The sequence below is a fragment of the Notamacropus eugenii genome, chromosome 2 (assembly GCF_028372415.1).
Source record: "Notamacropus eugenii isolate mMacEug1 chromosome 2, mMacEug1.pri_v2, whole genome shotgun sequence".
Classification (NCBI taxonomy): domain Eukaryota; kingdom Metazoa; phylum Chordata; class Mammalia; order Diprotodontia; family Macropodidae; genus Notamacropus; species Notamacropus eugenii.
In genome coordinates this window covers 206,438,680-206,466,048 of record NC_092873.1, presented here as the reverse complement: position 1 = coordinate 206,466,048, position 27,369 = coordinate 206,438,680, and the positions used below count along the sequence as shown (strand labels likewise).

General features: G+C 35.1%; 1 protein-coding gene and 1 long non-coding RNA gene across 19 annotated transcripts in view; one reads left to right on the top strand and one right to left on the bottom strand.

The window, feature by feature from the left end:
- Positions 1-12,290, bottom strand: part of LOC140526742 (uncharacterized) — a 66,994-nt gene extending 54,704 nt beyond the window's left edge. For all 4 annotated transcript variants that reach the window (XR_011974507.1, XR_011974508.1, XR_011974506.1 and 1 more), the window contains exon 1: positions 12,166-12,290. This is a non-coding gene — a long non-coding RNA (uncharacterized lncRNA). The remainder of the gene's footprint in view (positions 1-12,165) is intronic.
- TRDN (triadin) overlaps positions 1-27,369 on the top strand; it is a 561,781-nt gene that overhangs the window by 223,684 nt on the left and 310,728 nt on the right. The gene's annotated exons all lie outside the window — the stretch shown is intronic.

The following is a 27,369-nucleotide window of genomic DNA, read 5'->3' as shown; positions in this document are numbered from 1 at the left end:
TAGATTAGCCCAATTTGGCATTTAATTCCTACAACTTAGTCATTTTTCTTAAGTATTAAAATATACAAGTATCAAAATAGAAGAGGTATGAAAACATTTAAAATATTAAAAGACATTGATAGCTCAGAGTGCTTTGGGGAGAGGCCACAGCAATTGGTATGAGCAAAGAAATTGTAGTGAAATCAGATTGAATAGTCAGTTGTAGTTTTTTTCTTTAAAAATAAAACCTATGAAAAATTCAAATTAGTAACAGAAATTTCTTAGAGTTTCTATTTTAGTTCAAAAATTCCTGTTGATTATCTGGTCATGAAGTCAGGCCTATACTAGAGGGACAGTGTAGGAGAGTGTGAAGAGAAAGGGAGGGAGGTAAACTGTTTATTAAAGTGTCTTCCATGTACCACACAATGTGCTAAGACCTTTACAAATATTATTTCATTTTAACTTCACATCAACTCATGCAGGTAGGTGCTACTACAGACTTGACCAGTATCACACAGATAATCTATGTATGAGGCTAAATTTGTACTCAGATCTTCTTGATTTCATGTTTAGTGCTCTAACCACTGTACTGCCAGGAGTCAAAAAACCTAAATTTGAGCTAAGACTCTTCTTTTACGACCTGTGCAACTTTGGTCAGGACTTTGAACCTCCCTGAGCTTTAGAGTTGGGATACGTCGGGGGAGAACTGTGGAGATCAACTAAAATAATGTATGTAAGGTATTTTGTCACCACAAAACCTTGTATATTCTAAGTTACACATTTTAAACTGAAATTAGGATGGCTCAAAACACAGCTTGAGAGTCTGATGTTTTTCAATTAGACAAGAATAACAGGAATTGCACTTTATGCCAGAAAGTATTTTGAAGATAGTCAGAAATGTCCACAATTGCCATAAGTTCCTACTGCTATGAGGAAAGGCAAGCCTTTTCACCTGGGGTGCTTACATTGAGGATCTCCTCAGGAAGAGCTATTTTCAAGTTGTATTAGAGTATGGGCTTTGTCAGGGCCTCCAGTCATGCAGATGTGCAGTCTGTAACTTCATTAACATAATGGATTTGGAAGCAGGACATATTTAGTATTAATCAAGTTGTTTTTAGTGAGGTTGATTGTGTGCATCCCTCTTGAGGCACAAGCCTGACCTTCCTCTCAAGACCAGGATAAAAGTAAATTTGAAAGTTTGATTGGGGGATGGGAAGAGAGAAAAGGAACTCAAGTATGATATGTACTATGTGATATGTAGTGAACAAAGTCTAATGTTAATGCAAACTGCTAGTTTACTATATTATTAAGTAATAGAAACTACTTATAATAATGGGTTTTTTGTATGGCTATATAAATAACTTGGAATCAAAAACCTTGTCACCTTTTGAATTATCCCTCCAGGTCCTCAGATTCTGGATTTGGTTTAGAATGAACTCTCAGAGACAATAGTACTAATTTTATCTTAATGCATCAAAAGTTTCAGAAATCAGGCATACAGATGCAAAATTACACTTAAGATTAGTTGCAGTCAATAGACAGATTCCTTATGCTTCTCTGTCTGCCTCCCAAAAAGACTCATCATAGTTCCTATTAATAATAACCCACTCAAAGTGGGGGTCTTCCTAGCTTATAGGAACAATTACACCCTTCCCAGAGTTAGACCTAGAACTCAAGTCACTCCTAGATCAGTATGTTCTTTACTTTTCATTGTACGTTTCACTGTTCTCCAGAGATCTGGCCACTCCAAGAACAATTCATTTGCATCCATAATCCTACCTTTGTAGCAAGAATACAGATGAACTTTACCATAAAATTTTTTTCAACAGAAGACTGGAGAAACTGTGGACTACCCATATCCATTGTGTTAATACAAGTTGATGTCACTTTAAATATTAAATGCTGACTTAAACTATTGTCTATTAAGTGAACGTATTCATATTTGGTTATATTTTTCCATTTATTTCATTCTAATTCATGATATGCTCTGACAGGGAGGTTAGCAAACCTAATAGTGATAAAAGTATAATCAAGAATTCTCACATTCAATTCAAGGGCCATTCTACTTCTCAGGGTGTGCTATGTTACTTTTAACTTTCCTCACAAAGCTATCAGAAGAAAAGAAAAGATGCAACCAATTCACATGATATTTCAAACTCATCCAACTGTAACACTGTATTACTGCTTCTGTGCATGGTTGCACAGAATGGCGTATTTGGCGTTATTTACATTTTCACATTTTAATTAAATGCTTTTGCAATTAGAAATGTATGTCCCTTGAATAAAATGTCTTATGATGGAGAGTGACTAGTGAATGAAATCTTAGTCTGTGAGTTACATAATTTACCTCCATCAAGGAGTTATGCCAGACTAAGAATAACAAGTTTCCAAAGTCATATAAGATCAATGGTCTATGTGTTACATCATGATGTGGATCTTTAGGTGGCTATGTAAGAGATATTAATGTTTATTTTATACTTCTATTTTTTATCACTTAGGGAAGTTTTCTGTTCACTTCTTTATATGCTAATAATGACAATAATATATCACATTTGTACAGAGATCTGAAAATGCTTTGCATACTTTTTTGTGTATGATACAATGGCATTGAGAGGAGGAGAAGTAGCAGCAGGAAAAACAGCCATAGCATCGCTACATATTATTTTGAAGTTTGTAAAGTACTTCATAGATATCTCATTTTCTCCCCCATTTTATGCATAAGAAGAATAAAGCTCAAAAAAAATTAAGTGATTTTCCCCAATCAAATAGCAAATGTCTTACTCAGTCCATCATTCTTTCTGTTATATCACATTGGCTTTGTTTAAGGTGGAAGACAGTGAAATGTATGATGAAAAGCAAAGAACATAAAATAATAAATGATAAATGTAGTGCTGGATTATTTCATCAATGCTAATAGACAATAGTATTTATCCAACTCCAGTCAGAAGTAATGTTTTTCTCTGTGTTTGGGATGGCAAAATAGGCAAGAATGCCTCTATTCATGTTAATGGGCATACTGTCAGACACATATTCAGCTTAAACAGGTAAGTACAAGAACATTTCTTTCACTATTCATTAATTTTGGCAGTAGTTTCATGTTGGTATTAAAAATAAACTTAAGAATCTGAGGGTGGGTAGGAACCCCAGAGATCAAAGAGTACAAGTTTCATTTTTTGTCATTTTACAGCTCTGAGAGGCTAGCTCAGGATAATGGGATTGTGATTTAAGCTGCTAATGGGAAAAATCATTTCTTTATCCACATTTCTTAATTTCTAGTTTCAACAATCAGTTGGTTTTTTCTAGAAGTCTCCAAAATAAAGGAAATGCTCATTCAAGCTTAATTTTCTTTACAGTTAAAAATGTAGAAATATTTGAAATGCTTAAAATGTCCACATACAGTTTTTCTCTCCAATTATTCTATTTCATAATTCTTCCATTCTCTGCTTAGCACTTTCTTTCCCCTTTTCTCCATTGGCCATCGTTTCCCCCTTTTCTTCTCTCCTACTCTTTTCATTACAAAATATCAGTTCGTTGTTTATCTCCTTTGTTTCTGGATCCTTCCCTCTAAACTACCTGTTTTATTATAGCTATAGAACCAAATAGAACTTTATGCAGAATGCTCACTTATAACGACTTAGTCTATACATTGGTTTTATTATATCCAGAAAAAAAAAAGAATCAATGAATAAAAAACATCTGTATGTGTTGAGAAAGGGAAGGAGGAAGTGAAGTTCTGGGAAAAAAAACAAGAACCCAACAACTTTATAAAACTCTCCAAATGAAATTGCTATATTCTTTCATATTTAGTACCTTAAATACAAGCAAATACAGAATTGCATACACACATGCACACAAATACACACATATGTACAACTATATACCACATATATATGTATATATATACATATATATGTATGCATCATGCATACACACATATAGACTTGAAATTCCACTAATATTTTTTGGACACCCTGTATGTTTGTGTGTGAGTGTGTGTGTGTGTGTGTGATGTGTGGTGTGTGTGTGTCTTTCCACAGATACACACATAATATTAGGTATAATAAAACACACATATGTATATCTATTTATCTACAACAAAGAGGTCAAAGAGCCCCCCAAAATGCCTTAGTTGAAAACATCTGACTCATTTACCTAATTCAGAGAGACAAGGTCCAAAAAAAGTAACATTAGGTTATTCCATAAACCCATTTGCAAAATCTTATGAAAAAGCAAAGATGATATTTTACTATAAGCAGTATCATCTCATAAAGCAATGAGAAGACATGGAGGCTAAACTAATTTTTAAAAACCTTAGCCAGTTATCTAGCTAAGGAAATTCATCCCAAGTGCATTCAAGGTAGAAAGTGGGATAAAGATTATTAGCAAGAAATACAAGAAAACTTCTCAAAAGTCATTACAATGAACTGTAACCTCAAAATGGATACAGAAATATCTTTAATAGTGATAACTTATTATGTTCTGCTTGGTAAAATACAGTCTGCTTATTGCTTGTGATGTTATTGGGGACTCCATATGTCTTTTACCTGGATAACGTTTGGAACTAAACATATTAATACTAAACTGTGCAGACACCCAATCAGCATAGCTCACTGAAGCTTAGAACTTTAAAGCCTCAAGAGATCTACCAGTCTCAGCCACCCTGTTACCTGCAATTATTTTTTTGCTATTGAAGAAAATCTTCCTAATATAGATATGTGAGGGAGGGAATCTATCTAATCCATGAACTTTAGACCTCTTTCATTCTTTCTTCCAGTTATGTTTTCTCATTTATTTCTACCTCACCATTTTCTTTCTATTTTTTCTTATTTAATATCTTTAATATCTTATTTTTCCCAATTATGTGTAAAAAACAATTTTAACATTTCTTTTCAAATTTTAATTTCCAAATTCCCTCCCTCCTTCACCTTCCCCCCCACTGAGAAGGCAAGAATTTTAACATTGGTTGTACATGTGTAGTCATGCAAAACACATTTCCGTGAAAGAAAACAGACAAAAAATAAAAGAAAAATGAAGTAAAGAAAAGAAAGTATCTTTGATTTGTATTCAGGCTCTACCAGTTCCTTCTCTGAATATGGATAACACCTTTCATCATTAAAGTTCTCCAAAATTGTCTTGAATCATTGTATTGCTAAGAATACCTAAGTTACTCATACTGGGTCATCATATAATATTACTGTTATTACATGTAATGTTCTCTTGCTTCTGCTCATTTCATTTTGCATTAATTCATGTAAGTCTTTTCATGCTTTTCTGAGAGCATCCTGCTCATCACTTCTTAAAGCACAATAGTATTCCATCATAGCCACACACAGCAGCTTATTCAGCCATTCCCCAATTGATGGATAACTTATTAATTCGCAATTTTTTTTTTTGCCATCACTGAAAGAGTTGCTATAAACATTTCTGTACACACAGGGCATTTTCCCCTTTGTTTTTTTTTTAATCTCTTTGGAATATAAACTCAGCAGCGGCATTACTTAGTCAAAAGGTATGCGTGATTTTATAGCCCTTTGGAAATAGTTCCAAATTGCTCTCTAGAATGACTGAATCAGTATACAACTTCGCCAACAGTACACTAGTGTTTTAATTTTCCCACATCCCCTCCAACATTCATCACCTTCCCCTTCTGTCACATTAGTCAATCTAACAAGTGTGAGGTAGTAGTTCAGAGTTGGTTTAATTTGAATCTCTTCCACCAATAGTGGTTTAGAATATTTTTTTATGTGACTACAGATAACTTGGATTGTTTTATCTAAAAACTACCTGTTCATATCCTTTGACCATTTGTCAGTTGAGGAATTGGGCTTATTTCTATAAATTTGATTCAGTTTTCTATATGTTTGAGAAATGAAATCCTTATCAGAGAAACTCATTGTAAAAACTTTTTTTCCACAGTAATGATTGCCAACTATATATTCCTTTCCACCCTATTTTCCCAGTTTATCCTATATACTCCTTTTTTACTCTGCCTATTCTCAAAAGCCACATCACTATTTTTAATCTTTGCACTGAGGTCACAAAAAAAACAGTGTATATTCATTTTAGGATTTTGTCAAGGTTTTATTTGTTTTTGAAGAACTTGCCCATGACTTCTTCCTTAGTATCCACTTTTTGCAAATAATTACCATTTGTGCTATAATATGTAAAGGCCAAATATTCCATTAAATAATATCTCTTGTTGCTTCTGAATATACCATAAATTCTACTCTATCAGCTTCTTTAACTTGACAAGGAGAAACTGGGAGAAACCTTTCTATTCATATTCAACTTCATTCTTTCCTCTAATTTTATTTATAGTAAGAACATCAAAATTGATAGAATTCAGCCTTTCAGTACTTAATTTTTGGTGTAGAATAAGGTGCACCTTATTAGACACAACCAGTGTATTGATGCGTTTGTTTGCTGTAGTGTTTAATTATTTGTTCAATTAATAAGCATGTATTCTTCTTCTACTCGGTGGAAAGAAAAAGAAATAAAAGACTAAAGTTTTATAATAAATAGGCATACTGGAGGAAAACAAAGTTCCATATTAACTACGTCCAAAGATGTGTTTCTCATTCTGCATAGTTAGTCCACCATCTATCAAAAGGCAGATAGTATTCTGCATTAGTCCTCTAGAATCAAGGATGATTATTACATCGATAAGAGGTCTTTAAGTTTTTCACATTTGTTTAGCTTGCAACTAACAGAGTCCATCAATTGTGCGATTGCTGAACCAATTATAATATATGAATGTAATGAAATACTATTGTGCTATATGAAACCAAGAAGGGGATGATTTCAAAGAAGCCTGGGAAGACTTACATCAATTCATATTACAGTGAAGTGAGCAGAACCAGAAAAATTTATGGAACTACAAAAACATTGTTGATTTACTTTGTTTAGCTGCATGTGATAGATGTGCAGGAGTCATTGAGATGTGACTGACTCTCCGCCCCTGAAAAAAAAATTTAGACCACCGAGGGTTTGGGATATCTTATAATAAGTCAGGTAAGAGGTAATGCAATAGTCCTGAACAAGGGGAGTAATTGTATGAGTTGAGAGATGGTTAGACTATGAGATGCTGTGGAGGTAGAAATGGCAAATTTTGGCTTATCATTATGGCTTTGTCCATATTCAGTGCTCATCATAATTGGTTATAGGGGGTGTGGAAGAGTAAGCAGTCACTGAAGTTCCAAATCTCGGAGACTGGAAGGATGGTGGTGCCCTTGACAGAAAAAAAGAAGTTAGTGAGAGTGTTAGTTTTTTTTAAATAATAATGAGCTCTGTTTTAGAGTTTTTGAGTTTTAGATATTTATGGGACATGAATAACTGATATACTTATTTCTGTTGTCAGACCCAATGTAATGAGAATAAATGAGGGAATCTGGGACCAAGTTGGAAGGGGTAATGACTTCACTAGAAAACTGAAGGGAAAGAATTGATGGAGCAGGTACAACTCCTCAAATTTTATCATGGAGGCAGCCTTTCAGATGATATCACCTATACCTTTCCTGCCTGTAGCTAGAGACAATCCTGTCTGTTGATTAATTATTTAATTTATCTATTAGGTGATTGTTTGTGAACTGAAAACAATTACTTGCAATAGTAATGTTGCTTTAGTACCTGTCTTTCCAATTTTCACATTGCTACTTTCTCAGCTTTTGCTTCCTTGATATTTTTTCCTTCTTTTTTTGGTCCCGTTTTCTTTTCTCTATAGTATGTTGCTGTTATCCTAACTTTCTCTCTGCTGAGTGTAAATGAGCCCCAGGACTCTCAAGACCACCGTCGAGTTCAGCTCCAGAAAAGAAATGTTTAAATCTTAAGGAGACAGGGCATGTTTACTTTAAGTGAACATACCTAGTATGGCATTTCCATCACTTCTACTACCTGTGCTAAAGATGTCTGGAAAGCAGCCAAGAAGTAATAGAGATAGTTTCAGGGAATCTACACACAGAGAAAAGTAATATTCAAAGCAGGCATCTCCCAGCTCTGGGCATTTTCACTGGCTTTTCCCCATGTGAGAAATACTCTGCTTTCTCATCTCCTCTTCCCAGTTCTTCTGACTTCCTTGAAGACACAGCTAAAATGCCACCATCTAAAGGAGTCTTTCCTGATCCTCCTTCATTTTAGTGCCTTCTCTCTGTTGTTGATTATGCCCAGTGTATCATGGGTACAGCTTGTTTGTACTTAGTTGTTTGTATCTTGTCTCTGCCATTAAACTATAAGTGTCATGAGAGTAAGGACTGACTTTTGCATCTGTCTTTACATATGCAGAACTTAGCACAGTGTCTGGAACAAGGTATGCAGTGCTTAATAAATGTTTCTTAACATACGCCTTCTGAAAAAAATAAACAAAAAAGAGCCCCTGCCGTCTTTCTAAAAGAGGCTTCTCACAGTATTTATAATCAGTAAGAAGACTGGCAAATTGGAGAACAATCAAAAGAAAGTGATTAGGGTGGTGTGGTGAAAGGTATGGTTAACACACCAGAGGAAGATCAGATTAAAAGAATGTGAAGATATTTAGCAAGAAGAGGAAACTTATGGGAAACATGATAATTGTCTTTAGACTTGAACTTCTTGGCCCTAGAAGACTGAACAGGGAGCAATGGGTAGAAGTTGAAGAGAGGAAGATTTTAATTTGATTTAAGGAAAAACTTTCCAACAATTAGAGCTATCAAAAAGTGAAATAAACAGTCTTAGGTATATAAAGTTCTTCTGAATTGGAAGTGGTTAAGCAGAGCTTGTCTGCATTGTCAAGGATATTTTAAGAGAGGTTTTTATCTAGCTATGGGTTGGACTGGATGACCTCTGAGGGGATGCTAAGTAAGCACAGTGGATAAGGCAGTAGGCCTGAACTTCCTCAGTTCAAGTCTGGCCCCAGATACTTAGTGTATGATGCAGGGAAAGTCACTTAACCGTACTTTCCTCAGTTCCTCATCTATAAAATGAGCTAGGGAAGAAAATGGCAAGCTACTCTAGTGTCTTTGCCAAGAAAACCCCAAATGGGATCATGAAGAGTTAGATTCAACTGAAAAATGACAGAAACGGCAAAATGAACTCTAAGTTTGCTTCCAGCTCTAAAATTCTGTGACTTTTTGACAACAGGTGAAGAATAATAAAATAAGCTTTAATTGGGTTGTGGTTTTGCTTCAGAGTAAATTAATGGGACAACAGGGGGGAAAACAAAGGTTGAATTGCAGCGTTTTTTTACTCAAAAGATGAAAGGAATGGGGTGATCTATATATACTATGACATCTGTATATACTATGGCATCTAAAGGTTAAAGTTTAGTGAAGTTTGGATCAAGAAGCTCTACTCTATAAAATGCGTCCTTTTCTATTTTCCCTTAGTTTCTTCCCTTTGGAAATCTTCAAACTTGTCTAAATGAACTATTAGGAAAAAATAAAAACATTCCTTCTTATCTACTTATTTGCTTACCTATCTTTCTATTTGGAGAGAGAGAGAAAAAGAATGAGAGAAAGAGAGAGAGACAGAGAGACAGAGAGAATTGTAACTAACAATTACCTGGTGGTCATACTAATAAATGTAAGCCTATTTAAACTTAATGAGGCTAGTCTGCCTATGACAAACACTCATGAACTGTACTTTGGCATAGTTACAAACCTTATCTTGGAAGGACCTGTCAGAGTTTGTGCTTCCTTGAAAAAGCCTGTTTTCCTAAAATATGATGAACTAGATTAGAACTTTAGTGGAGGAGTCGTAATCATAATTACATTTATATTGAACTCATTTGGAAATTTTCACATATATGTATATGTATGTGTGTATGTATATGGGTACATGTATGTATGTGTGTGTAAATATCTATAATATATGAACACACACCCACATGCAGAGAGAGAGTCATTTTTGCAGATGAGGAAACCGAGGAGCAGACAGAATAAAAGACCTTGCTCCGCCAAGATCGTACAATTAATAATAGATCAGAATGGGAACTTGAACCCAGAGTTCCTCATTTCATTTGCTTTCACTACCTCTCCAAAGAATTGAGCTCCTTTCCTACCTGGGTCAGAGTAGAAGCATATTGGAGCCTTGCAAAGAAGCCCTACACTTTTCTATCCCAGCAGAGTTTTCAGAATGTATAAGGGGATGTGTGATGGCTGGTGGCACTGTGTTGAACAGAAGAGAGAAATGTTGTCTACTGGCTGAAATCAACTGATGTCACAAGAATCAGAGCTGGAAGGATTGCTTAAGATCCTCTAGCTCAGTGGTTCTTAACCTTTTTATGTGTCATGAATCTCTTTGCCAATCTAGTGAGGCCAAGGATGCCTTTTCAGAATTGTGTTGTTAAAAAAAGCAAAAACATATACAGAATTACAAAGGAAATAATTATATTGAAATAAAGATGTGATTATCATGAACCCCCTGAAATTCATAGATAGATTAACAGACCCCAGTTAAAAATCCTTGATCCAGTCCAACCTTCTCATTTTATAGATAAGGAAACTTAAACTTAGAGATTAGGAGTGACTTCCTGAGAGGTAGAGATAGTAAGAAACAAAACCAGCATTCAAACAACGATCTTCTAACTCCAAATCTGGTGAGAAAAAATTGACTAAAGTCTACTAAAGTCTTAAGTGTATAAGCACTCATTCTTAAACATTTATTTGCTGCCTTAGCAAAATGACGTAGGACTTCATTCCCAAATGGTATACAGCCCATCTCAACTTGTAATGGAGAAAACACAACATATGTGGGCAGAGGACTTTTGCTCAAATCCTATTTCAATTTACTATTGGGCCTGGAGTCAGGAAGACCCGAGTTCAAATATGACCTCAGACACTTACTAGCTGTGTTACCCTGGGCAAGTCACTTAAACCTGTTTGCCTCAATTTTCTCACCTGTAAAATGAGCTTGAAAAAGAAATGGCAAATCACTCCAGTATCTGTCAAGAAAACCCAAATATGGTCATGACTGATAAAAAAGACTGAACAACAGCTGAAAGGTCCTTTCTCTCTGTGGAACCTATGATCTTGTGTTCCTCTGCAGAACACAATAGAGAAATATAATTTTGTGTTTAAAATATATTCTGTATTTATCAAATGAAACTGACAGTCATTCATATAGGAAGGAAGAAAATCCCTCTCTCCTCAGCTGTCTAAATATTTTAAGTAGGAGCAATTTTGTATGGGTTAGAGGTGATCCGTTGTAATCAAAATAAAGTAAAAGTTAGTGAATATTTTGTTTTTGTTTGAGGTGGGGGAGTAAATTAAAGTCACATGCAAATACCAGGTATTTGTTACAGAATGAAAAAATTGAACTTGAAATGTTGTGACTTTTGAACAGGACCTTGCTTCCTTGTGAAACTCTGAAGCCTTGTAATAATTAGGTAGATTTTAGAAATGTGAAAAGACTTGGGAGGGGAAAAAAGAATTCTGCTAAGTATAAAAGTATGGATATAGAAATGATTATTTTCAAAGTATCATGAAGTTATTCATATTTCTGAGTCTGGATTCACAAGGATTGTAAGGCAGCAAAAACATTAAGATAATGCTTTAGTCACACAAACATTAATTTAGAATTAAAAACAAACCTTTTTCCGTAGGTGCTAATAACTTAGCTTAAGGAGGAAAATCCCAATTTTTTCATGTCCTACAGAGTCCTTGACATTTTAGTTCAAGTAATGAAATAATTTCACAGTTCATTTGTGTTGCAGAACTACGAGCCCTAGGAGCCCCAAGTCCCTTTAGTTAACAAAAGGAGTAGCCTCTCAAGTTCAAAATGTGGAGGAGTGATCTTAGACAAATAAAATGAGTTAAAATTTAGGTTTACTTTTCAAGCCAAATTTTTTTCTTAGTTTTCGTTATTGTTATTTTACACGTATCAGAAAAGTACAAAATAAAGGTTCTTAGTAAGATTTGGATGGGAGTAGGAGAAAAAATATTGAACATTTATATAGACTTTTGGTGCTTACAAAGCACTTCATATAAATTTTTCTATATTAAAGCAGACTTTTCCAAAAGCCCCCGTTGGCAAGAGCTTGCCATACTTCTTCAGAAATAAGTAAACAAATAAATATGAATTAATACATGATGGTTGTGATTCATACAGTAAAACTTCTAGAAAGGAAATCTTCAACCAAATGGGTAGTTGCTCAAAGGAGCTAATTAGCAAGAAGTCTAGGGGTCACCTGAACAGTGTTCAGCTGACCAAGTAACTTACATATTTCCACCAAGTGTGTCAAATTGTCTGACAAGTCCTCTTTCTCCTGGTCAGTGATTTCCAGAAATTATGGGTCATTCTTTGACTTCTTGAAGCTCAAATCAGGCAATTTGGTATGAATACAATCTCAGGGTATGTAGCGACCTCAGTGACTTCCCCACACTTTCTTATCTGTTCCATATTTGGTTAAAGCAGAGATATGTGCTTATCTGTTAAAGTGACAAAGTCACAGGTTTAAAAAAAGACTGAAGTGAGTGTCTAATATGAAAAAGAACAGTCCTATTTTTCAGTTAGAATGAAGTCTTAGATAGTTCTAGTCTCTATTTTGATCAAATTGAATTTATTTGTATATGCATGAATACATGTATGTGTATGGATATAAATGCATGCACACACATATATCCACACACATACACATAATTTATGGTCCCAACCCTATTCTCAATCAACCACAAGAACTCTCAAAAAAAAAAAAAACTTTTGTAAGAAAAAATTAATAAAATGCAATTTGTGTTAATTTTAGTGATGGATAGTTTGGAATAAACTACAATACTCTAGTTTTATATCTTTCATATATATTTAGAACAGAACGATTTTTATTATATGAAAAAGTACAGTGATCTTCTTCAATATGAATTTGGAAGGAAAATTTAAGATGACCCTGTCAAAAACACTCCTTTTTATAATATGTTCGGCCTAATTGGAACCAGAGAGCCTTAAATTTGGGAGAATACTAGTTTTAATTTTCAGATTCTTAACACTCAGAAATTTCAGTGGGAAAAAAAAACCATAAGAAATTCACTTGTTTGGCAAAACAGAATCAACATTTCTGTTTTATCATCACCTTTGTTTTGTCAGTTTGAGAAATTATTAAACATTGCTGGTATTAATTTTAATGATACCATTTAACCCTAAAATTGAGTCATTTCTCTACCAATGCTGCATTCAACTTTTTGTGTTATTTCCCTACTCTTTCCCCATTCTCCATTTAAGAATGCTACTTTTTCTACTTCTTAATTGTGTCTACTGGGCAGAGAGCTTCCAGAATCAACTTCCTATTATTTCTACCTTTGCCTGGAAGGCCATGTGTGAATAAGATTAGATAACAATGTTAAAAGTGTCACTTCCTGAAAGCCTGTTTTACTTGGGTGACTTGGAACTCAAGTGAATTCTAAACGATAGTTAAGTCTTGTTGGCAAGGCATGCACTTTGGATATGTTATTATTAATGCTTTCCTTTCAAATCACAAATAAAATATGTGGGTAACTTAGAAACAGGAAGAGTAAGATTCTAGTTTATTAACTCTATTGGGTTCTTTTGGGTATAGCAATTTTTTCCTTACTATGATTTCAATGTTGAGAGAAATTAGTGACACATGAGTTATATAATTTTCTTAAACTGATTTTTTATGATTTTAGTTTTTAGTATTAATTATATTTTTCTGGATTACAATATTTCTCAGAAAAATAATTTCTGTTTTCTTAATTTTAATTTTAAAAGGTTCCTTATTCTCCACAAGATTTTTTGTTTTGTTTTGTTTTTTTTTTTGTGCAAACTGCTCAATGCCTTTAGCAATTCTAATATCCATTCATCTCCCACACGATATTGTCTTCCTTTTCTACCCTTTTTTCTCATAGAAAGTCAGAACTACAAGAGCCAGGTTACATGCAAGTATACACACACACACACACGCACACACACACACATACACACACATACACAGAAATTACATGCGTAAGAGAAAGAAGAGGAAACTTTGCTTTAAAGTTGAGGGATTAATTTTAACTCTTTTAGAAAGCCAGAGTCCCAATATAGTCCTTGAAGTAGCAAATAAGCTTCAGTGAATATTCTTCCATTAAGGTCTGTCTGTTCTCTGAGTTGGCTAAAATGAATTCTTCTTCTCCAGATGGGAATTTTTGGCCTTGTCAACAAGGATTTTGTTTTTCTTTTTTTCTTTTTGGACATATAGAACAATTCTGGGAAACTAAGGATCTGCAGGTTCAATTCTATTTTCTTTTAAACTTCTACTTACTTAATAGATGAGTGCCTATTAAAACACCTATTTTAACTTAGAATAAGAAATTAATTGTGGTTCTTTGCTTAAGTCTGATTGTTAAGCTAGATCTAGACTGCATTAGTTTTATCAGTGTATCAGTAAGCACCCTGACATCCACAGGGTTCTTAGATCTGCATTTATAAAAGGAAAGGCAACTTTTGAAGGGTTAACAATCTCCTTTAATCAATCACATATGTCATTCACCTAGTTTAGAGGGAAAAATCAGCACTCTGAACTTCTGAGAAAATATAGAGAAATCAAAGATCAACAGTCATGGCTTCCAACTGTCAGACCATACTCAGTACATATATCACAAGTCAACAGCTATATCCAACAATCTGACCATAGTTACCAGACAGGGAAGCACCAACATCTGGGTTTTCAAAGACAGAGAAGCGGGGAGTGGCACTCCTTGGTGGTTTCCCAGTCTCACCTGGCCAAACAAACAACTTCCAGTCAATAAACCCCAATAAATCCCAAATAAAACCTCAATTCAGAGTATTCGTACCTTTTTTTAGAGCCAGAGGGTGTCCTAACCCTTGAGAACCAGTGACTCACTAACAAAAGGTATGGGCCTTCCTACAAATCTTCACTAATCAAACTCCTCTTAATGGGCAGGCCCATTAATGGATGGAGAAGATCTTTAATCACATTAAAATTAAAAATTAACAATGCAAATATATATATACTGTTTCTAGTTAAAGAAACTCTTATTTCTGTACTTTATTCCTAGTAAAGACTCTTGGTTGATAAAGAAAAGATTCAATCAGAGGCACTTGATTGATTATAACAAAAACAGCAAAAGATCTTACTTTGTTTGCCTTTACAATCCATCCTTCTAGGATCCTTGGCCTTACAATCTAAATGGCCATGAATCCTGGAACAGATAGAGGACTTATACCTCTTAATTATCCTAAATGAAAAATAGCAAAAAATCCTATTTTACTTAATAATACTATCAGTTGCTCTTAAAATAAACTATCAATAGTTATATGGATCCAAGACTTCCCACTTTTAAACTAACACCTTCTTTTGATCTCCCTTGTAATGAATAAAATGGAGAAAGGCACAGGAACAAATACTAAGCTTGCCAGGGTGCTAGAATGGGAAAGGTCATTGGCTTCCTGCTAGCTAGCCCCCATTAAAGTCTTAATTTCATTTATTAACTTACATGTTACCAATATATCGTATCTTATCATATCATGTCACATCACATCATATCACATTCTATTATATTATGTGTTTATATTAGACCAGAATCTGGCCCCATTTATTAACTTAAGGGTTTGTCTTTTAAAAGGTGAATACATCTCTGAAATTGTGATATTTCAACTGCTTTCAGTCACCTTACTTTGAATTATTTTATCAGATTCTTTCCTTGATGACAGAAGGAGCAGAAAGACAGTGTTGAGATAATCTAGAAAAGGGTTTGCATAGATATAAGAAACTGAGGAAGAGTCCGAAGGCAAAATCTATAGATTATAATGGTCACTCTTTACAATAATTCCCAAAGACAAGCATTAGTTATGAGAAGATAGTAAATGTAGACAAGTTGTAATAAAATGATCTCATAATTCTCTGTCTAATTTGCCACAATGGTATTGGGCTCAGCATGAAAAAATAAGCAAAAACATTTCATTAAGCATCTCTTTTTGTTTCTCTCCTTCCCAAAATTGAATATGGAAGTTTGGGACATTTTTGTTCCATATATATTTGTTCTCTATTGGGATAATGATATTTTAGGGAAATTGATTTTCTCCCAAGATTCTGAGGCTCTTTTTCATAAGTCCTTCATTTAGCACATTTAACATATTTAACATAATTTTTTAACATTTAACATAATTCTCTTGCTCCTCATCTAATTAATTTCTATTTTTCTTTTGTAAGTTTCCTTTACTTTCTGTTGGTATAAACTCCTTAAACATAAAAGTATTTGTGTAGCATGAATATACATGCATGTATTTAGATTAGTTGCACTATGTACCATGTCTCTAATTTCAGAATTACATGCAAATGCTCTAGTATTAAAAGAAAAAAGTTACAACTGTGATGGACTTTGCCTTCACATACTATTTAAGAGTTAGCTTCTTGTAGTGGATAAAATGTTGGATTTCAATTTGGGAAGACTTGTATTCCAATCCCACTTCTGATTCTTATTAGTTATGTGGATTATGGTCCATGAGGTCATGACAAATAGGACATAACTGAAGGACTGTACAAAAACAAAGCAAATCAATTATTTTATCCATACCTCAGATAAATCCTGAGGACTTTCCCATCCTACCCCCAAATCCCAGAAGTTAATTATAGACAGAGTATTTTCCTGTACTTAAAAAGGAACATATATTTTAGGTGTTTTTAAAATTATTATTGTTGTTCAGGTCCCTCCCAGATGCAGTGAGCTGGAGTCAGGAGGATTAATCTCCCAGAATTCAAATCTGGACTCAGACACTTACTAGCTCTGTATCACTGAGAGAGTCATTTAACCCTGTTCACCTCGATTTTCTCATCTGCAAAATGAGCTGGAGAAAGAAATGGCAAACCACTCCAGTATCTTTTCCAATAAAACCTCAAATAGGGTCACAAAGAACTGGACATGACTCAAAATGACTGAACAACAATATGATTTTAAAGAGACAGATATTAGTGTTGATTTTTTTTAAATAAAAATATTGCTTGCTCCCCACTTTTTAAGATACTTGTATTGGCACGTATGATAGGAATGGTGCCTTCGAGTTGGTTTGTCTTTAAGGGGACAGGGAGACAATCCTTGAGTTTCTATTGGTATAACAGAATTGAGATTGAAGTGTCTGTCTGGCTTTCTTGTGCCTGAGGCATAACAATTCCAATCTTTGAGGAGCTCATGATATAGAGGGTTAGATGAATTCCCACTACTCAATACCTTTCTCATCTAGCTTTCTTGTCAGGGTAGAAGCAGAAGCAGACAAGAGAACTAGAAACTATATCCTTTTTTTTTTTTTACCTTCTCTTAAATAACATTGCTTTTTATTGCATTTTGTGGTTGACTAATGTTGCATTGTATTTCAATCCTAAACCTGAAACACTGAACTGACCTGAGCTAGGCTTAGCTTAGAATGGCATCATATACTTCAGTTTCTTCTGTTCTGTTATTTTATTAGTATATTCTCTTAATTTACTAGTATATAGAAATGAAGGGTAATACAGGAGAAATAATTAAGGTAGTATTTTGAAAATGGATCTAAAAGGTTTCTGTGTAAGTTTGGGGTAAAGATTTTAGCAAATTTAATTCATTTGATCTAATTTACACATATTTACACTTCCCAAAAGTTGAGAAAGATTTTCATTTTCTTGTGGCTGCTTCTATCCTCCCCAACTCTAGAGAGAGTAAGACACAGAATGAAGAGGGAGAAGAAAGAATATGATGAAATTGACATCTAGTCTACCTTCCCATATCATGCTTTGAAAATGTAGAGCTGTCCACATTTTTATATAAGAAAATGAGAACATCTCTCTACTTTCCTTCTCTTTTATTCAGTAATGGTATTAATATCTCACATTCATATAGTCACTTACATTTGACCCTGAAATTTTCCTTTCTGATCAGGATTGCTTTTCTGTCCACTTCTTCCACCAGTTGTTTGCCCCCAGTGAGACTTCCTTTTATCACAGACTGTGACTCCTCATTCCCTCTTAATCTAACCTGGCTCTCAGTTTGTTTTACCCTTTACAATGTATGATCTTATAGGTAATTATTTCAGTGAGGCATTTTTTGTCATTGTGTAATCTCTTTCCTGTCTATTCACTTCTTAATAACCTTTGCTTATTAAGTCTTATTATTGTTACACTATTATTATAATAGTCTTTGACTCTGAATGTTTATGTTTCTAAAGTCCCTCTTTTGTCTCTACATTCTTTCCTACACTTCCAAGGCTTTTATTACCATCTCTATGCAGTTGCCTTCCAGGTTTATACATTCAGTCTGAATCTCTTACCTTTCTAATTAAGAAAATCAAGGAAGACACAAAATAGAAATATGCTAACCATAGTAATTAGCGTTATCATGAATGATGTCCAGTACAAAGTCTAATTTGAAAAAGGATTCTTACTAAATGGTGAAATCATCCAGATATGCCTATTTATGGAATACATTGTACTGATTGCATTGAGTCCTTAGCCATTGAAATATTCTTAAATGAGAATCATAATCAGCCAAAAAGCATCAAAAATAAATTCTTATTTTTCTGGATTATGACATGGATGTACTTGGAAATTTACATGCCTGTCTGTATATAACATTATGTACTTATTGTGTACACATACACTTATTGTGTGTATGTGTGTGTGTTGTAAAAATAGTGACCTGGACTCATAACTAGATAGAAAGAGTCTTTGGGAAATTGTACTATGTCTCATTTAACACAAGTATTTTTCTGGTAAGGCTGTGAATTTCAGAATAAAATTGTCTCCAAAGACCTGAAGTTGAGGATCAACCAAGGGCATTAGAAAGGCACATGGTGGGTGAATGGACTGCAACATTACAAATGAAAAATTACCCAGAAATGTTGTGAAGCATATCATCAGAGAAATGCAGAAGTAGAAAAAAAATTGATGGGCCATTCATATAATGAGAACCACGGTCAGCTGAAGGACATGGATAGAATATGTGCTACACAGGTTTATCTTCTTTATCTCTGCCTACTGAAATCTTTTCTTTTTCCTTCTGGTCCCAATACAGTGGTTACCTCATCCATGAAGACTTCTTCCAGTTGAATGTGATGTATCTTTCTATCCTTCCATTTTCTTTAAGGCATTTTGTCTAAATCTCTCCATTGTCCCTCTCACATAAGGTCGTTGTATCATAGATTTAGAGCTGAAAGGAGGCTGAGGCCTGGAGAGTTTAAGAGAATTTATTGGGATATATAGAAAGTAGTAAGTATTGTAGTTAGAATTTGAATTTTTGGTATCTGACTCCAAACCCCCTATTATGTAAGACTTTTAAAAATTCCCCATCCTTTAAATTGCAAGCTCTCTAAGTGAAGGAATTGTGTCATTTTTATATCTGTGTTAGTGGAGTCCCTTGTGTTATGATCTCAAGCCAATTATAATGGTAGAGGACCTAAAGGACAATACAAAGGAACACATTTAGTATATATGTGCAAATGTTGACTTATCAGCAAGAAGTTGTGTAAAAGAAAACGTCAAATGCATATATGATTAGAAAAGAAGACTGGTTGATCCTATAGTGAGAGTGAAAAGTAACAGATGGACTGACCAAATGTTGCTCTGGTGACTATGAAAGAATAAAATTACAAGAGGAAAGAGTATAAATAATTGGGTGGTTGCCAAAGGAGGATTTGATGAAAGTCGTGGATAGGAATTGAACAGAATAAGAGAACATGCAGTTTATTTTCCATTCTAGTGGAAGGAGTTCTCATGCTGATGTATTCCCAGGTCAGAAGTCACAATCACTACTATTGTCATCTCCCTCTCTTCCTTCTGATTATATAAATGATCACAAAAAAAGGGTTTTTTTAACTTTTTTATTGCTACTTTACATGTTCTATGTTTAGCTACTCTATATTCCATACTATATAAAACTTTAGAGGAATTGTATATGTGCATGTGTGTTCACATAAGTATGTATGTGTGCATATACATACACATATATATGTATGTCTATCTATCTTATGTAAATACATACATATATGTAGACACATACATGCACATGCAAATAAAATTTGTTGTCAATAAACTCAACAGTAACTTTTGGTTAGCATAGTTTTGCAAACAAGATTCAATGCGATGAAATTTGTGCTTTAAATGATGTTGGGAGGTTTTGATGAAGAACTTCGTCTACCAGTTAGTTCTCTGCCATATACAGTATTAAGGGCAATGTCTCTAAATCCCCTATTCCTAGAACACTGAGATGTTAAATGACTTCTCAGGGTCATAGTATGTGTCACAGGCCAGGCCTGAATTCAGTTCTTTGACTTTAAGAATGGATTCTTATTCATTATATCACACTGCCTCTTAATATGAATCACATTTTTATAACCTTACAAGAACAGAAAGGGACTATGGAAACAATCTCATACAGTTGCCTCATTTTTACAGACAAGGTAACTGAGACTCTGAAAATTAAGAACTTAACCATATTGTTCACCTAGGTGATAGCAGAGGCAGGATTAAAACCCATTTCCCAATTTCTAGTCCAATGCAACTTCTTTTTATTCTTGTTTTGCAGTGAATATATTGATTTTATGATTGATATATAGCATTGGACTCTGTATTTCTCCCCTCTGCTACAGGAGAGCCTTGGGGAAAGAACTATGAATGTGGCATGAGATCCCCAGTATAGAGAGATAGGTTAGGGATAGGGAGAAGAAGATATATGGCTTTCCACTTTTCTGACATGAATGGGTATCACCATTAATATCACAAGATACAACCTGATCTTCTGTGTTGCCCAAGATGCACTTCAAGGGTTCTAATGTTTGCTTCACCATTTTCTTGATATCATGTTTGGCAGATAGGTTATATCCAAGTGACAGGTTATATCCACAACTGATACATTGGGAGTAGGAATACAGAAGGCCATGACTGTGGCCTTCCCATTCAGTCCAGGATTAACCCTGTCCAGAGCCTTAAGAGTACCAGTCAGGGATGATATTTTGGGCATTTCAATGCCCATCATGTCATAACTTGTCAGAGGGATCATCTATTGTTTTCTGGGAAGCAGTAATGCATATATTATGGTCATAAGTCCTTTCACGATGCCAAAGTTGTCAGGAATGACCTTGGCTAGGGGGATCCAAGCATTTGATAGCATGGGAGGCATCTTAAAGGCAATGTTAAAGGAATTGTCTTAGTCTTAATGGTACATTCCCATCACAAACAGAGAAACATCAGCAAAAGGGACAGAGATGATGACATGCTTGGCTCTACCCTTCATGTGAGCCCTGGCCTTTTCCATGATGGTAAAGATACCAAGGAACTCTACTACACATTCAGCTACAGCATCTATATATTTAATATTGATGGGATCATGCTCCTGGAATATAGTGAAGCCTTTTCCATTGATCACCAGTTTTCTATTCTTAGCTTTGACAATGTCCCTGAACTTGCCACGGATGGAATCATATTGGAGTATATAAGCCAGGTAGCTGGGGTAAACAAAGGGGTCAATGATGGTCCCATCATCCATTCTGCCTGAAATGAATGAAGCCTTGGTCACCAGGCTCCTATATGGCCAAATTCATTGATGGAAAACTTCACCGTCTTGCCTCAAGGATGGGGCTACAGCAGTGGACCCTCCCCCTGAGCTTGGGAAAAAAGAGGAGAGCCAGCCCCCTGTGCTAATTCCATTCCTCTGTTTTACTGTCTCATTGGTCCAAAGGAAGGCACAAGTAGTTCCTGTGGCCCCAACTCCAAGCTTTCATATCCTCACAGGTATGAAAATCCATAGTAACAGCCTGTCTCCTGCCTGGGGTAAGATGGGGTGAGGAGGGAGTATGTGGAAGACATATAATGAAGTAAAAGGACTGAATTAGCTAGGCTGGATAAGAGGAACAAACAAATAAGCCCTCTCTCTCCTTTACCCATCTCAGCTGGTGACAGGAAACCAACTTCTCTAACTGTTTGCATGACAAACAAAGCATATTCTACTTTTAAAAGTCTTTGCTAGCCTCAGTGCTTGCTCTTTCAAAGAAAAATGGGGTAGAATGCTTTTAGCTTTTGTCCAATCTACGTTTCATTAAGGTTATTTTAAAATAAGTGCATTTGTGACTAAAGGAACAAAACACAATGTTCTTTCTGCAGTTTCCATACATGTAGTTCATGGACTTTTTCTTTCAGTGACAGAGGAAAAACTACATAATTTCATTTTCACTTTAATTATACGTTATATCTCTATATCCATTTAAGGTTTACAAAGTGTTTTATGTAAATTGTCTCATTTGAAAGTCACAATAAGGAGGTCACGTGACATAAGGGTCTGAGAGTGCTGAACTCATGGTCAGGAGGGTCTGAGTTCAAATCTTGCCTCTGTCATTTAATAGCTGTGAGACTGTGGGTAAGTCACTGAATCTCAGTTTCCTCATCTACAAAATGGAGATAATAATACCTGTATGGGGAAGCTACAGAGTAGTATTCATCTTCTAACAGACAGTTGATGGATTCAATATGAATGAGACACATTTTTAGACTTGGCCAATGTGGGAGTTTATTTTCCTCAACTATATATGTATGAAAGGTTTTATTCCTTTCTTTTCCTCAGTATGTGTGTGAAGGGGAAAAAAGAAAGGAGAGATAATGAATGTTTGTAATTGAATTAAGAGAGAGAAATAGCAGATAAAAAGCTGGTCTCAAAACTAAGATGATCACAACTTGTCTTGCTGCCGACACCTACTAGCTATCTGCCTTTTGTGTATGGGTGTATATATGGGGCTTTAGGAGGTGTTCAGGGAGGACTAACACCCCTGGTGTGAGGGCTTGCCAAACCCTTTTTAGACTGGCTGATCCACCTTTGGCATCCACCTTCACCCAATACTCACCTGTGGATCCAAGAAGCTGTAGTATGTGCAGTAGCCATACTCTAGTAAAACTATCTTGGCAGACCAACTAAACCAGGTTGAGGATAACCAACAGGTTTCAACCATTACAGTGAATTAAGGGGATGTTTACCCCAAGCATGTGAAGAATTCCCTCGGCAGAATGGGTGGATGAGAACAGTTTGTTCCAGAGGCCATGAAGGGCCCAAATTGAAAACAACTCATCTGCCTTTGTAGAGTGAGAATTTTCCCATGGAAGTTCCCTGTCAGTAACACCATAGCTTCAATCCCTATCCTTACGTGTTGTTTGTTCATTTTTGAAAAGGACCAGTGACATCATGGGGTGATGTCTTGACTTACATATGAATTAGATTTAGGGGAGACAATATTGCACAAAATCCCACTGACATTACAAGGTTACCGCATGGCTTAAATATGATGACTATTGTAAAACACTTTACAAAATGTAAAACAATATACAGTTATCATCATTAATAACCCTGTGGACTAGATAATACAACTATTGTTACCATCTCCATTTTATAGTTGGATATCTGAGAGTCAGAGAAACAAATGATTTATTCCAGGTCACAGGATCATCTTAGAGCTTTGGAGCTCTTTCCACTACATTTTGTTGTCTCTTATCTATTACAACATTGATTATCTCAATCTGTTTCTTGATGTGAGGTCTGTAATCACAAATCGCAGAATTTGATAGCTAAAAGGGTCCTAGTTTGGGCAAGCTCCTTAACTTCCTTGGTCCTCAATTTTTTTCATCTGTGAAATAAGATTGGACCAGATGGCCTTTGAGGTTCTTTCTAACTATAGATCTGTGATCCTATCATTCTAAAGGTCTTCTCACCTAACATATTCATTTTAAAGAGGAGGAACCTGAGAAAACCTGTATAACTTAAAGGGTTTGTTGAAGGTTACACATTTATTCTTGAACTTTGGTTTATATTTCACTATGCAACCTTGTATATAATAACTGACATCTAGAAAGATGTGTTCTTTGAAGTTCTCTGTGCTGGGGCAGAATTCATTCAATTTCATTGAGCTACCTGGAGTGTCTTTTACAGGACACAGTTACATTTGTGAGAACTTCGTTATGGTGATTTTGAAAGGCAAAGAAAGGTGAAAGTGGTAATTTAGTTGATGGTGATGATGATGGTGATAGTGATGAAGGTGGAAGAGAAGAGAATAAGCATTTTTTTAGCACCTACTATGTGCCAGATACTATGCTTGTCTAATTTAATCCTCACAACAACCTTGCAAGGTAAGTGCAGTTACTATCTCCATTTTACAGCTGAGAAAATTGAGGAAAACAGAAATTTAGTGACTTGCCTAAGGTCACATAGCCAATAAATATCTGAAGCTGGATTTGAACTCAAATCTCCCCAACTCTAGATCTAGTGCTCTATCTGCTACCTCATAATATTATATAACATTAGCTAGTAGCTCACGTTTGCACAGTGATTACAGTTTATTAAAAAACAAACAAAACTTTGCATATATTATCTCATCTGACCCTTGGTACATTGGGAGATAGGTGGTGGTATTATTATTCCCATTTTACAGATGAGGAAACTGAGACAGAGCCCAGGAACTAGTGCTGAAAAATAGGCTTGAACTCAGGTCTTCTTAACGTTAAATTGCATGCTCTCTCCATTCTACCACATAGCTGCCAATAGAAGCTCAATACAGGCTGGACAAGGTACCAGGTACTGGGCATATGAAGATAAAAATGAAATATTCCCTGTCCTCCAGGTTAGGTAAATTCTATTCTCACATGGACAAGGCTTTGTTTATTTTGTTTCTAGAATCAACATATGTTAGAGCAGGAAAGAGTCTTGAAGATCACATAGATTCCTCCAACTTCCTCATTTTATTGATGAGGAAAATGAGACCCAGAGGGGGTTAAGACTTGACTAAGATTAATGGCTCCTTCTTAACTCCCAGTGCCAGGATTCATTATATTATTCCTGCTGTCTCTCCCTGGCTTTTGAATTTTCAAAATTTTCTAACCATGGAATGCAGCAAGACTCTTTCCTTTCCCCTATGTAAGAAAACCCTAAGAAGACCTACTCTTCTGGGTCAGATCAGTAAATGCATTTTGAGGAAAGACATAGGATCAAATTCAGATTTTTATTGTAGATCGCATTGCTTCTGACATCAACTTTTTTTCCCTGAATATCTTTCAGGAAAAAAAAAAAGTTAATGTCAGAGCGGAACACTATGATAACCTCTTCTGGCACTAAAATGTTCACTCATGCTACCAGGGATTGACCTCTGTACAAATGAATTCCTAGGTTAAGTAAGGAGCAGTATGCTTATATTTATACTACTAAAGCTAGTTTATCTTCTAATTTAAGAGTATATACTTTTAAGAGTATATATTAGATAGCATATCTATCTAATTTAAGAGTATATCTTCTCATTTAAGAGTGTATCTTGAAACAAAACTTTTCAAAATTCCCCCACCAAGAGGGGAATGTCTGTACAAACTATGGTATATAAGTGCAAGGCAACATCTTTGCAGCATAAAAATGAAGTATCTGAGGAATTCTGAGAAACACGTGAGAAACACAGAGGTACTTTATAAAATAATGCAAGGCAAGAAATGAAAGCCATGAGAATAATGTACAAAATGCCTTGTGAAATTACTTTCTCTGTATATTTCTTATATGTACCTAATTGTATTCAGGTTTTCTTCCCTTCAGGGTGTAAACTGTGGGAGGGCAAGGAGAGTCTTTCTCTTTGTTTGTATCTTCAGTGCTCAATGCCTGGTACATAGTGAGAAATAGTTTATTAGCTAACTGTGAAGTAAATAGTAACAATAAAAATTGGTGAGACCATGATAAATCATAATGAACAATCTGGGTCCTGGAGAATTGCTAGGGAAACATACTTTCCACCTTTGAGTAAAGACTTTGAGGTATGCTGTAGGATATAATATATAATGTCAGATATAGATCTGTGTCAATGGGTTTTTACCATTTTTTTTTTTTTTACAAAAAAGGGCTTAAGGAAGACAATGATTAGGAGGAAGTAAATGCTGTAAGAACAAAAGGAAATAGTAAAACCTATTTTTAAGGAAGTAAAATAATAATAGTAATAACGAATATTGAGTTTTTGGAAAGGAAAAAAAAAGAATGGATCTTCCAACTATGATTACAGAGCACCCCCAAGCTAGGAAGGATCGAGGGGAAATGAGGCAAGATAGTAGGAGTAAAAACATTTTGCCTTTGTTTCCTAGTTTCACTGGGAACTTGCAGTATTTTAAATCTTTTCATTTGTAATTAACTGTTGTGTGTTTCCTGGCTTTGAAGACCTTTTGTTGTTTTTACATTTAAAAGCTGGAGAAAAGCCTATTGTGAGGGCTTAGGAAGTAAAAGTAAGTCATTTAATTTTTTCTTTCATCTGATGTTAATTTATGCAAAAGCTAATAACATATTTGTTGCTTAGAGCTGTTCATTTCAGAGACGCTTTCCCTCCCAACAAGTCTATTTTTTCTTCTTCTTAGTGATCTTTTGCCAGACAGAGTTATCACTCTCATGACTTAAAATGCTTTTGCCAAGGAATTTCAGTGGGGTAATCTGTTGACATCTTAGGTCTGCACATAATTACTAACTCCCAGAAAACATAGCTTACTAGCCAACTACAGTAACTGTTCTGAAGCTATTTGACATACAATAAGGAAAGTTGCTGGTAGAAGGGGTGAAGGCAAAATTGGATACGAGTGACAAGGTGGAAAGTAGGAAAAGCAATGAAAGGGAGGGGAAACTATTACTGGCATATAGTTTAGGAAAAAATAGTGAGAGGAAGTAAGGACATGTATAGAATTAAAAAAAACTAAGAAACTTGTAATTAAATTGTTGTGTCCTTTAGAAGAGAAAAGGCTAATTATACTGCTGCCAATGAGCCTAAAGTGGAGAGACAAATGTATGTATAGGGTCATGGATTCTTATGAACAACTCTAGTTTAACTGCCACTCACCATGAATAACAGATATGCCATAATGACAGCTTAAAGGTCCAATTCATAAAAATGTTATTAAAGCACATTATTTATACAGGCTTTTGCTAGGCTTCTGCTCTTATTCATGGCTCTCTCAGAACTCTGCTATAATCAGAGTCAGAGTGTACAGTGGAAGCATTAATTCAATACGAATTGAGGCAGGCGTACTGGAGCACTACAATAAAATCTTAGCCAGATTAATTTAAAGGGTAGAATTTATCACACCAGAGCATATTTTAAAAAGAATTACAAGATATTCAGACTAGTTTTAGCTTATATCCCAAGGTCTTTGCTAATGGAATCTGGAGTTCAGTAGAAGGTTGGGTAGTTGACAACTTCTTATATAAAATGTTTGCGTTTGGACAATTGGAGGCATGTCTCTAATGGTTGTGTCTGCTCTGACTTTGATCTGGATTCCTGTTTTCTAGGAATTAGAACTATCCCAAACTCCATTTTATTTTCCTCCTTTCCTGTAAAGCAGGGACATTATTAGGGGATCAATGGAATAGGGAGAGAGACTAGACCTGGGTTTCATTGATATAGGGGACAGCTCCACAATGAGAAAGCTCCCTCAACCAATGGAGGTCAGTATCTTCTTAC